The 11,536-nt window shown below is 40.5% G+C and overlaps 1 pseudogene; it reads left to right on the top strand.

The window, feature by feature from the left end:
- Positions 1-8,032: 8,032 nt before the first annotated feature.
- LOC110303447 (actin, cytoplasmic 2 pseudogene) lies at positions 8,033-9,357 on the top strand (annotated as a pseudogene).
- Positions 9,358-11,536: the final 2,179 nt, after the last annotated feature.

Consider the following 11,536-nt stretch of genomic DNA (forward strand, 5'->3'; position numbering starts at 1 on the left):
AACTGGTCTTAAACAACAACAGAAATTTCATTCATCATAAGCAAGAGGTAGAAAACAACCTTTAGCACCCATCCACAGATGAATAACAACTGAAATGTGGCATACACATAAGAAATATTATCCAGCCACAGAAAGCAATGAAGTTCTACACATGCTACATCTTGGGTATCTACAGCTTTTCTTCACCATCTTGAAATCCCCAAGGTAATTAAATTATGAAGAGAAAAGATTTACTTTTACTCAGCCTTGGAGGTCTCAGCCTACAATCAGGCAGATCTGTTGCTGTGGACCCCTGGTGGACATGTTGGATGGTAATGGTAAAGAAGGCCAGAGTGGAGGACATTGGTCACCTCAAGGACAGGGACAAAAAGCAAAAGAGAATGGGAAGGTAGTCAGTCCTAGAATCCCCTTTGAGGTCGTGTCTTCAATACCTCTTATAAGCTTCCACCTCTTAAGGGGTCATGGCATCTGTGCTGGATTGAGTATGCCTAACCCAGGGAGTGGCACTATTTGGAACTGTGGCCTTGTTATAGTAGGTGTGACCTTGTTAGAGTAGGTATGCAGCTGTGGGCACAGGTTTGAAAACTCTCATCATAGCTGCCTGGAAGGTAGTTTTCTCCTAGAAGCCTTCAGCTGAAGATGTAGAATTCTCAGCTCCTCCTGCACCATGCCTGCTTAGATGCTGCCATGCTCCCACCTTGATGATAATGGACCGCACAGTGAGCCAACCCCAATTAAATGTTGTCCTTATAAGACTTGCCTTGGTCACAGTGTCTGTTCACAACAGTAGAACCCTAACTAAGCATTTCTCAACAATGCCACCTGGTCACCACGCCTTTTCCACTTGGACTCACAGAGGATGTTCAGCATCCAAACAGTAACAATGGCTGACCCTTGAGAGCATCATGCTAACTGAGGTAAGCCAGGCAAAAGGGACAGGTATTCTTCAATTTCTGTCATCTGAAACACATAAAATAGGCAAATTCATAGTGATCAAAGGGGAAATTAGGGATTCCAGGCACTGAGGAGAAAGGGGGCAGTGAGCAAAGTCTCAGCGCTGAGGCGCTTGGCAGAGGGCGTGGGCTCTGCCTTGACAAAGGCTCTCAGAAACATGTGCTAGTGACAAATACTAAAACCTCAAGAATTAATTGGCAGCTTGAACTGTACAAGCCAAAGATGGTCAAGGTAGAAAGGTGTCCTACATATTTTCTTATAATTCAGGAAACATGCACCCCTTCCTCTGTGTTGCATTTCATTTTAACCATGAATTTCAAATGAGAAGCAGAAGAGGCACCCAAAGATGGCACTGCACTACAATATTTAGCTCATCAAGTCAAAGTAGCCAATGAGAGCGACAGACATCTATGATGTTCCTTCTCTGTTTGAGTTGAAAGTGCCACAGTAGCATTCCTCAGCTCTTCTAGCCACACACATAATTGCATTTAGTTGATGATGTATTTTTCACTAGACCATTGACAGGGTGATGGGCAGATGGCTCTTCAGTGTTCTTAAGTGCTTGCAACTTTTCTTTCTAGTATTCTAAAATAAAGTGTGCTTTTCAAATGTGTAAGCAGAGCATGACACCAGTAGCTCTGGCTGATGGAGTGCAGATAGGGAGAGAAGGAGACTACAGATGGGTGACAGACAGTGGTACCACCATTTTATTGGATGAGTTATCACTTCTGTCCCCTGTTTCTGTCCAGACATTGAATGTCTCCTTTCTACCTGTTGTTACATGTTATAGCAATGTGTGTGTGTGTGTGTGTGTGAAAGAGCCTAATTTTTATTTTGCTAGTAAAAGAGAACTATTTGTCAAGAAATGTTTAAATAGTAATTGTGGGTTTACTTTTAATGTAAAAGCAATACATTTTCTATAATGACTTTAGAAGAAAACAATTTGTGGAAGAAAAAAACCAAATTACCAGTAAGTTTCCTGCCTAGAAATAGTAATAGTGTTATGGCATATGAGATGAAATAATTTTATTGAAAATGATCGTGCCTAACTTTTCCTCATTATGGAAGAAATAATTTCTTTTTAAAATATTTTTGGATAACCACAAGATACTTAGAAGGACAACACTATCCCCGGAAGACACTCATCATAGCCATTTAGTTGTGCCATAGACTGGTCTGACAAAGGCCATCATTGGAACAAAGCTGTAGTATGAGAAGTTCTGTTACTGACATTTTGTGAACCAGGAAACCACTGGAGAACCTGTAGTGGCCTCATCCAAGAATTGGGTTACTCAGTGATTTAGGAGAAGAAAGGTTTTAGAAGGCACAGAGTTAAACAGGGCTGTGTGAAAAGAGAGTCAAAATGACATTGAGACTTCAAAGTCCATCCTGGGAATACTTTGACAGAAAACCACAAAGTTAAGATAGACCAAATATGCTGAGACCAGAAGCTACATGTCTGTGCCTTAACATGGGGCTGGAAATCAAGGTTATGCCTCTATGTCCAAATGGCTGGAGTTCTCTGGCTCTCTGTTATTGTTTCTATGACTTTAAAGAGCACAGGTCCTGACAGCCCGTGGTTTCTGAAAACAAAATTGCTTTAAAAAGGAAAGCAGGTTCCTGGAAGGAAGATTTTGTTATAACACTTTACACTACAGCATGACCAGGACCCCAGTGTCATTTTGACTCCCTTGCATCTACCTTTGTCTTGATCTGGTTTTCATCTTAGCCTGTTGCATGGCTGGGCAAAAATTTCACTTTCTCAGTCAAACTTAATTTTTATTTTTTTAACTTTTTCTCTGTTATTCTTACACTGACTCAATAAATCCCTGAGAATACTCAGCTAAGCATATGAAAAAAATTTTAAGTTCTTTAAATTGTTAGTCTAAGATTTTAATGTGGTATCTCTTGGCCACTTTAATTTGAAGTGTAAAATTATTAGTGAAGTCCAAGATTTTCCATATTGCCTTGTTTGTTTTAAAGACTCAAGAAGTTATCTCACTTGAGAGAAGAATGGGAGTCAGAGAGATTGGCATGGGTTCAAGGCCAAATTAGGCAACATAGTAATTTCTAGGATAATTGGAGCTACAGAGTGAGACCCTATCTTAAAGAAAATATAAAATAAAATAATAAAGCAGAATAGAGATAAGAAATGCAAAATAAAAGACACTACAAAATGTAAAATAAATAAAAGACCCGAGCCTTCCGGTTTCCCTCTGTGCCCTGAACTGATCCTGTGCCACAGCACTCCATACCCAAATACCATTGGGAGAGAGTCCCAGGACTGCCGACACACCTGTGAGCACAGGTAAGACCACCCCTTCTGCTCAAATTCCTGGCCCAAGAGGGATCTGCCCAGAGCCATGAGGGCACAGGAACCAAGGAACAGCCAGGGACAGGATCCTTCTGGTTTCCATCTGCACCCCGGAGCTGACCCTGTACCACAGCTTTCCATGCTCAAATTCCTCCCAGAGGAGAACTGGTCTCCCAGGAGTGCTGACACACAGGCTTGCAGGAAGGATGAGCCATAGTTAGAGACAGCAATACCAGATAACACTAGAGATAAAATGATGGTGAGAGGTAAGAGCAAGAACATAAGCAACAGAAACCAAGGCTACTTGGCATCATCAGAAACCAGTTCTCACACCACAGCAAGCCCTGGCTACTGCAACACACCGGAAAAGCAAGACTCTCATCTAAAAATCACATCTCATGATGATGATAGGGAACTTTGAAAAGAACATAAATAACTCCCTTAAAGAAATACAGGAGAACACAGGTAAACAGCTAAAATTACTTAAAGAAGAAACACAAAAATCCTTTAAAGAATTACAGGAAAACACAATCAAACAGGCAAAGGAACAAAACCACCCAAGATCAAAAAATGGAAATAGAAACAATGAAGAAATCACAAAGGGAGACAACTCTGGAGGTAGAAAACCTAGGTAAGAAATCAGGAGTCATAGATGCAAGCATCACCAACAAAATACAAGAGATAAAAGAGAATATAAGGTGCAGAAAATACCATAGAAAACATTGACACAACAGTCAAAGAAAATACAAAATGCAAAAATCTCCTAACCCAAAACATCCAGGAATTCAAGGACCCAATGAGAAGACCAAACCTAAGGATAATAGGTCTAGAAGAGAGTGAAGATTCTCAACTTGAAGGGCCAGTACATATCTTCAACAAAATTATAGGAGAAAACTTCCCTAACCTAAAGAAAGAGATAACCATGAGCATACAAGAAGCCTACAGAACTCCCAATAGATTGGACCAGAAAAGAAATTCTTCCCGTCACATAATAATCAAAACACCAAATGCACTAAACAAAGAAAGAATATTAAAAGCAGTAAGGGAAAAAGGTCAAGTACCATATAAAGGCAGACCTATCAGAATTACACCAGACTTCTCACCTTAGACTATGAAACTTAGAAGATCCTGGGCAGATATCATACAGACCCTAAGAGAACACGAATGCCAGCCCAGGCTACTATACCCAGCAAAACTCTCAATTACCATAAATTGAGAAACCAAGACAAAAATAAATTTACACAATATCTTTCCACAAATCCAGTACTACAAAGGATAATAGATGGAAAACTCCAACACAGGGAAGAAAACTACACCCTAGAAAAAGCAAAAAATGAATCTTCTTTCAACAAACCAAAAGAAGGTAGCCACACAAACATAAAAATAACATCAAAAATAATAGGAAGCAACAATCACTATTCCTTAATATCTCTTAACATCAATGGACTCAATTTCCCAATAAAAAGACATAGACTAGCAGACTGGATACATAAACAGGACTCAACAGTTTGCTGCATACAGGAAATGCATCTCAGTGTCAAAGACAGACACTACCTCAGAGTAAACAGCTGGAAAACAATTTTCCAAGCAAATAGTCCCAAGAAACAAGCTGGAGTAGCCATTCTAACATGAAATAAAATCAACTTTTAACCAAAAGTTATCAAAAAAGGATAAGGTAGATGAATCCTTAGCCAGACTAACCAGAGAACACAGAGACAGTATCCAAATTAACAAAATCAGAAATGAAAAGGGAGATATAACAATAGAAACTGAGGAAAATTTAAAAATCATCAGATTCTACTAGAAAAGCCTATATTCAGCAAAACTGGAAAATCTGGATGAAATAGACAATTTTCTAGACAGATACCAAACACTTAAGTTAAATCAAGATCAGATAAACTATCTAAATGGTCCCATAAGCCCTAAAGAAATAGAAGCAGTCATTAAAAGTCTCCCAACCAAGTCTCCCAATTAAAGTCCAGGACTATATGGGTTTAGTGCAGAATTCTATCAGACCTTCAAAGGAGACCTAATACCAATACTCTTCAAACTATTCCAGAAAATAGAAACAGAAGGAACACTACCCAATTCATTCTATGAAGCCACAGTTACACTGTGTATTCTCTCTTGGAGATGGAACAGTTTTTGTCTCATCAGGAACCTGTCACAATTTCCTTTCATAGAGGACTTCATAAGAGATTTTTTTTCTACTTCTATCATGTTTAATGTTCCAAATAGATTTTAAAAACTGGTTGAGTGCATATTACTTTTAGCTTCAGAAGATATCATGTATATTTACGAGGCATTTAACTATTATAAACTATTTTGATGATTTAAAAAATGTCAATACTGAGTTGTATATTTTAAAACAAAATTTATTAGTTTAATTTTAAAAAAGTAAAGACTTGAAATTTATTTCATTGTATGATAGGCAGTTTTTCATTCAATCATCTTAGCTCTTTGTGTTATAAAATATTATATATCAAAACTGTGAGTCTTTGACACATTAGCTGCAGTGTTTGCTTTCTAGGGCATAGTTCAGAAAAAGTGTTTGAGAGGTCATCTCTTTAATCTGGGAATGTCTCAGTGAACCTTACAACCTGAGCTTGGGGACAAGAAATTGAAAACATATTTCACTAATGTATATTTCTATTACTATGTTGATGGAAGTAGATTTTTCATGAGTACTGATGGTAATGTGTTACCAATGACAAAATACCTGCCGCAGACCCTCTGGATCCCTTTGTCTGCGTGGAATGGGTCTCTGGGGCAGGTGGGCAAAGTGTCGGAGGGAATGACAGACAGACCAACACAAGAGATTATGTAGAATCTGAATGTAATTTGTCAAATCGAGCAACAAACTTTTTATACAGGAGAAAATATGGAAGTTGGGTGACACACCAGCAAGGTACAAAGAGGTTACTGGATTCTTATACAAAACAGAGGGATACAAACACGAAGGTCTGACAGGAACCACCTGGGATAGAATTCATTGTTAACAACTGGGATCAAAAAGAGCTCCACCTAAGGTCCACTTAATCTTAGAAGCCAGGGTCAAGGGCTTCGTGCCCTTGCCATAGTTCCTATTTTAGTCTATTGTATAGTCCACCTTCCCCCTAGGCCATTGTAAATACGTGTGTATGGGTGTAACTCAGCTATCTATAGTTCTAAGTATCTACTCTGGTTCCTCCTTAGGTCTCAAACTTCCTTCTTCCTAGATGATGGTAAATTCCTGTGTAAGGCAGTGACTTAGCTTTTATTCAAAGTGATAGTGTAATACCAGAGGCAATTCTGAATGCCACTGAATAGTCAACATTCTTACTGAATTCCAAGCCCATGGTCAGCTCAAGGACTTTCTAGGACATTGGAACATTGGTGAAGGCTTAGCTATGTCAAAATTCAATCTTAAAAGGCACTTATAATAAGATAATACTAAAAGAGAGCATGTGGATCCATACACCAGACTAACTCGGGAATAGGGTATGAGTATATGGGCCAAAACTCCAGGAGGTGAGTTTCTGTGAAACTCTTTGCCTCATGAGTGGATTTTAGGCTTCACAGCCTGTCAAGCTGACTCGACCGGAGTGCGTATGATTTCTCAGCTTCCTGTGCCAACTGCTTACTGCCTGCCGTGTCTCCCTCACTGTTACGGACTCTTGCTCTGAGACGGTAAGCTAAAACAATTTGTCCCGTAAGTTGCTTTCCACCATGGTGTTCTGTCACAGCAAAGGTCAAGAAACTGATACAGTGTGTTGTAATTTACTTTCCATGTTGTCCTTTGGGATGTGCTAAACTTGGAGACAATGCCACTGGTTTTAGGAGAGTCTAGAAGTCTCTCACTGTGTCCCTCACAGCAGTTTGCAATTTTAGCTCACTACTTTCTCCCTTTTCTCTGTCATTCCTGTCACTTCATATGTCCCAGAATGCATAAGCTTCCCTTATTGATCCCTTTCTTATGTCGGATGGATGAGTAGACACAGAAAACATGGCACTTGTACACCAGCAATCTTACTCAGCTGCAAAGAATGAAACGGCACCCACAGGGAAATGCATGGGACCAGAGATCATTATGCTAAGTGAAACAAGCCAGACTCAAACATAGATATCACCTGTGTCCTGTCATGTATCTCATGTATGTAGTCTAATTTGGGGATTAATAGAATTTGGAATATGTAGGATTTAAATATACATGTGAATGTATGTATATGTATAAATGTATGTATATGAAATATAAGTTTACAAAAACATTATAGAATAGGATGAAGAGGTCCTCAGAGAAACAGGTGGGGAACTAGTGAGGTTAATGGAGTATGTATGCCACAAAAGCAGAAACAAGGCAAAACAGGTAAAATCCACTTTAATAACACATTTTCTTTAATAAGGATGACTGACCTGTTCCTTTGTGTTTGGCCTCAATACTTCTCATATTTAATGTCAAGTTTCAGAGTTATGCTCTTCAAATATCACCAATACTCTGTTGTAGAATGGATGACAACCTTTTAAGTCCAGGGTCACTAAAACATTATAAGAAGACTAATTAGAGTTTTGTTAAGTTGACACAGACAAAGGAATGATAGTGCCTCTTAATCTGTATTCATGAAAAATCTTTGGGCCATCCCTTTCAACTTGATATTTTAATATAGGTGGATTTGGCTTAAATCCAAATAGGGGGTAATCAAGATAAAGAGAAGACCTCACACTCCGCCGAGGGCTTACAATGCTCTTCTTTCCGCGGCTCTATCGCCTTGTCCTTCGCTGATCGCAATGGAAGAAGAAATCGCTGCACTCCTCACTGACATGTACAAAGCTGGCTTTGCTGGCGACGCCGCCCCCAGGGCCGTGTTCCCTTACTTCATAGAGCACCCCCGACATCAGGGCGTCATGGTGGGCATGGGCCAGAGAGACTTCTACATGGATGATGAGGCCCAGAGCAAGAGGGGCATCCTGACCCTGAAGTACCCTATCAAGCATGGCATTGTCACCAACTGGGATGACATGGAGAAGAACTGGCACCACACCTTCTACAATGAGCTTCGTGTGGCCCCTTAAGAGCACCTGGTGCTTCTGGCCGAGGCCCCCCTGAGCCCCAAAGCTAACAGAGAGAAGATGACGCAGATAATGTTTGAAACCTTCAATACCCCAGCCATGTACGTGGCCATTCAGAAGGCGGTGCTGTCCTTGTATGCATCTGGGTGCACCACTGGCATTGCTATGGACTCTGGTGGTGGGGGTCACACACATTGCCCATCTATGAGGGCATCTTGTGTCTGAACCTGGCTGGCCTGGACCTGACAGACTACCTCATGAAGATCCTGACTGAACGGGGCTACAGCTTTACCACCACTGCTGAGAGGGAAATTGTTCATGACATAAAGGAGAAGCTGTGTTGTGTTGACCTGGATTTTGAGCAAGAAATGGCTACGGCTGCATCATCTTCCTCCTTGCAGAAGAGTTATGAGCTGCCCGATGGGCAGGTGATCGCCATCAGCAATGAGCGTTTCCAGTGTTCAGAGGCACTCTTCCAGCCTTCCTTCCTGGACATGGAGTCCTGTGGCATCTGTGAGACCACCTTTAACTCCATCATGAAGTGTGATGTGGACATCCACAGTATGCCAATACAGTGCTGTCTGGTGGTACCACCATGTCCCCAGGCATTGCTGACAGGATGCAGAAGATCACAGCCCTAGCACCAAGGAGCTAAAGGGGTCTGCAGCCCTATAGGTGGAACAACAATATGAACTAACCAGTACCCCCAGAACTCATGTCTCTAGCTGCATATGTAGCAGAAGATGGCCTAGTCGGCCATCATTGGGAAGAGAGGCCCCTTGGTCTAGCAAACTTTATATGCCCCAGTACAGGGGAACGCCAGGGCCAAGAAGTCAGAGTGTGTGGGTAGGGGAGCAGGGGGGGGGGATATAGGGAACTTTCGGAATAGCATTTGAAATGTATATAGAGAAAATAATAAATAAAAAAATTTAAAAAATAATAAAAAAATTAAGATCATTGCTCCCCCTGAGTGCAAGTACTCAGTCTATATTGGTGGCTCCATTCTGGCCTCACCTCATGCTAGCCTCATGAAACTGGAATAAGCCTTTGAAAGTAAATTTGTCCTTGAAGCTTATATCTGATATTAGGATGGGATCGTAGAACTTGTTGCTGATATTTGACCTTGTATTCAAGTTAACTGCTCCCTTGGTATATGTTTAATACCCTGTGCATATCTTGATTTAGTCCTTAATTCATGTGGCTCGATCACTTGGTGGCTGGGGAGAGCTCCCTGTGGAAGAGAAAGCCCCAAACTGGTTGATCTCTGTGAGCAACACAGAGTGATCTGTGCAGGGTATTAACCGACAGCAGACTTCCAGGATTTCCCGAGGCTGGCAAGCGTTCCTGAACCAGCTACCACTCCTTCTTGCCAGTCCAACTGGGTGGGAAGGTCCGGGCCTTAGGACCCAGTTTCCGTTCTGTTTTTTTCCCTCCTGACCTCCATGGGCTGTTACTCGCCTTGAGTTGGGAACATTTGCATCCACACCTGTAAATGTATCCATCCTTTTAATTTATGTAAGGTTTTTTGTCTTTAAGAAATGACAAATTTTGGTTTTCTACTGTTCACTGAGAACATTAGGCCCCAGCAACACGTCCCTGTGTAAAGAGAAATAGAAGTGCTGCAGTAACTGAAAAAGAAAAAAGAAAAAAGAAAAAAGAAAAAGGAAAAGGAAAAGGAAAAGGAAAAGGAAAAGGAAAAGGAAAAGGAAAAGAAAAAGAAAAAGAAAAAGAAAAAGAAAAAGAAAAAGAAAAAGAGAAGACATGAGAAAGAAATAAAATAAGCGGTCTTCATCCACCATAGGTAAATCAGGAAAGACCTCTCTTGTTCCCTTTCTCTCGTCTCTAGTTTCATTGTATAAATAAGATAAATAAAAACTATAAAAAGATATTAACCGTGATGATTTAATATGTGTATTCACCATGTGATGATTACCATAAACAAATTAATTAGCATCTCATAATTATCATTGTGTGTGCATGTCAAAAATATTTAAGATCTATTTTCTTTGCGGATTTCAAGTAAACAACAATTATTTCCAGCCATGGTCTCCATGTTGTATATCAGAACCTCAGACCCTACTCACCACTGTACTGAATTTGTACCTTTGACAAGCGCCTGTTCATCTTCCTGAACTCTCACGTTGTCTTGTCTGCTGACATCATGGTCCCCCACTTCTTTTCACTGTTTTCCTCTGTGTCTTTTTCCTAAAACTCTGACCACAGGATGTCATGGAAATTAAATTTAAGTTTCTTTTAAGAGATCCATTAAATAAATTCAGGAAGATGCTTGAATTGTTCTCCAAAGGGGAAATAAAATAAATATTGGAGCTGGAGGCAGGGAGAGAGAAAAGGAACCTAGTGGAAGAGGAAATAGGGAGGGTGGCAGGAATCAGGTGTATGGAGAGCAGGGGAGAGAGAACAGAAATCAGTGGGTATGGGGGGCACACCTCTAGGATGTGACAGAGTCCTGGGATGGGGGAGGCCCTAGGGTGGCTATAGGGGTGACTGTTGCTGAAACTCTTAGCAGTGGGGGATATGAACCCTGAAGTGACCACGTCCCATAGCCAGACAGGACTCCCAGTGGAGGGAAAAGAACACCAACCCACCCACAAATCCTTCGACCCCAAATCTGTTCTGCAAGAACATGCACAGAGGAATATACACATACACATACATGCACAAGTAAAAGGCAAAATTTACATCTCAAAATTTTGCCATGAGAAATACACAATCAACTCCTCCAAGAATGCTTATGAAAAAGCAGAATCATTAAATTGTAAATTTTCTTTATTTCTTCAGAATTTTTTTTTAATTAAAGAGCAGAAGTTAGAAGTGCATCTCAACCTTCAACAAAATGAAGAACTGCAATTGATTACAATGTCAGAGAAGATCATTGTTTTGGATGCACAGGAGAATAAAATTTGCCTTGACTTGATTTTTATATTTTATTTAATATTTATATAGGTATATAACATTTTAAAACAAATTCTCCCCTCTAATTCCTTCTCTGTCCTCATGACCACTTTCCCTCGCAACTGAATATGTTCTCTCTCTCTCTCTCTCTCTCTCTCTCTCTCTCTCAATACCCACTGAGACCATTTGATGCTCACTGTATGAGCATGGGTGTGGGACCATCTACTGGATGGTTAGCTTCTTGGAGCTAGCATCCCTGAGGATGCCTTTCCATTCTCCAAAATCCATCATTACCAATATCTCATCAGA

Source organism: Mus caroli, unplaced genomic scaffold (assembly GCF_978045245.1).
Source record: "Mus caroli unplaced genomic scaffold, Mus_caroli_1 scaffold_9, whole genome shotgun sequence".
Classification (NCBI taxonomy): domain Eukaryota; kingdom Metazoa; phylum Chordata; class Mammalia; order Rodentia; family Muridae; genus Mus; species Mus caroli.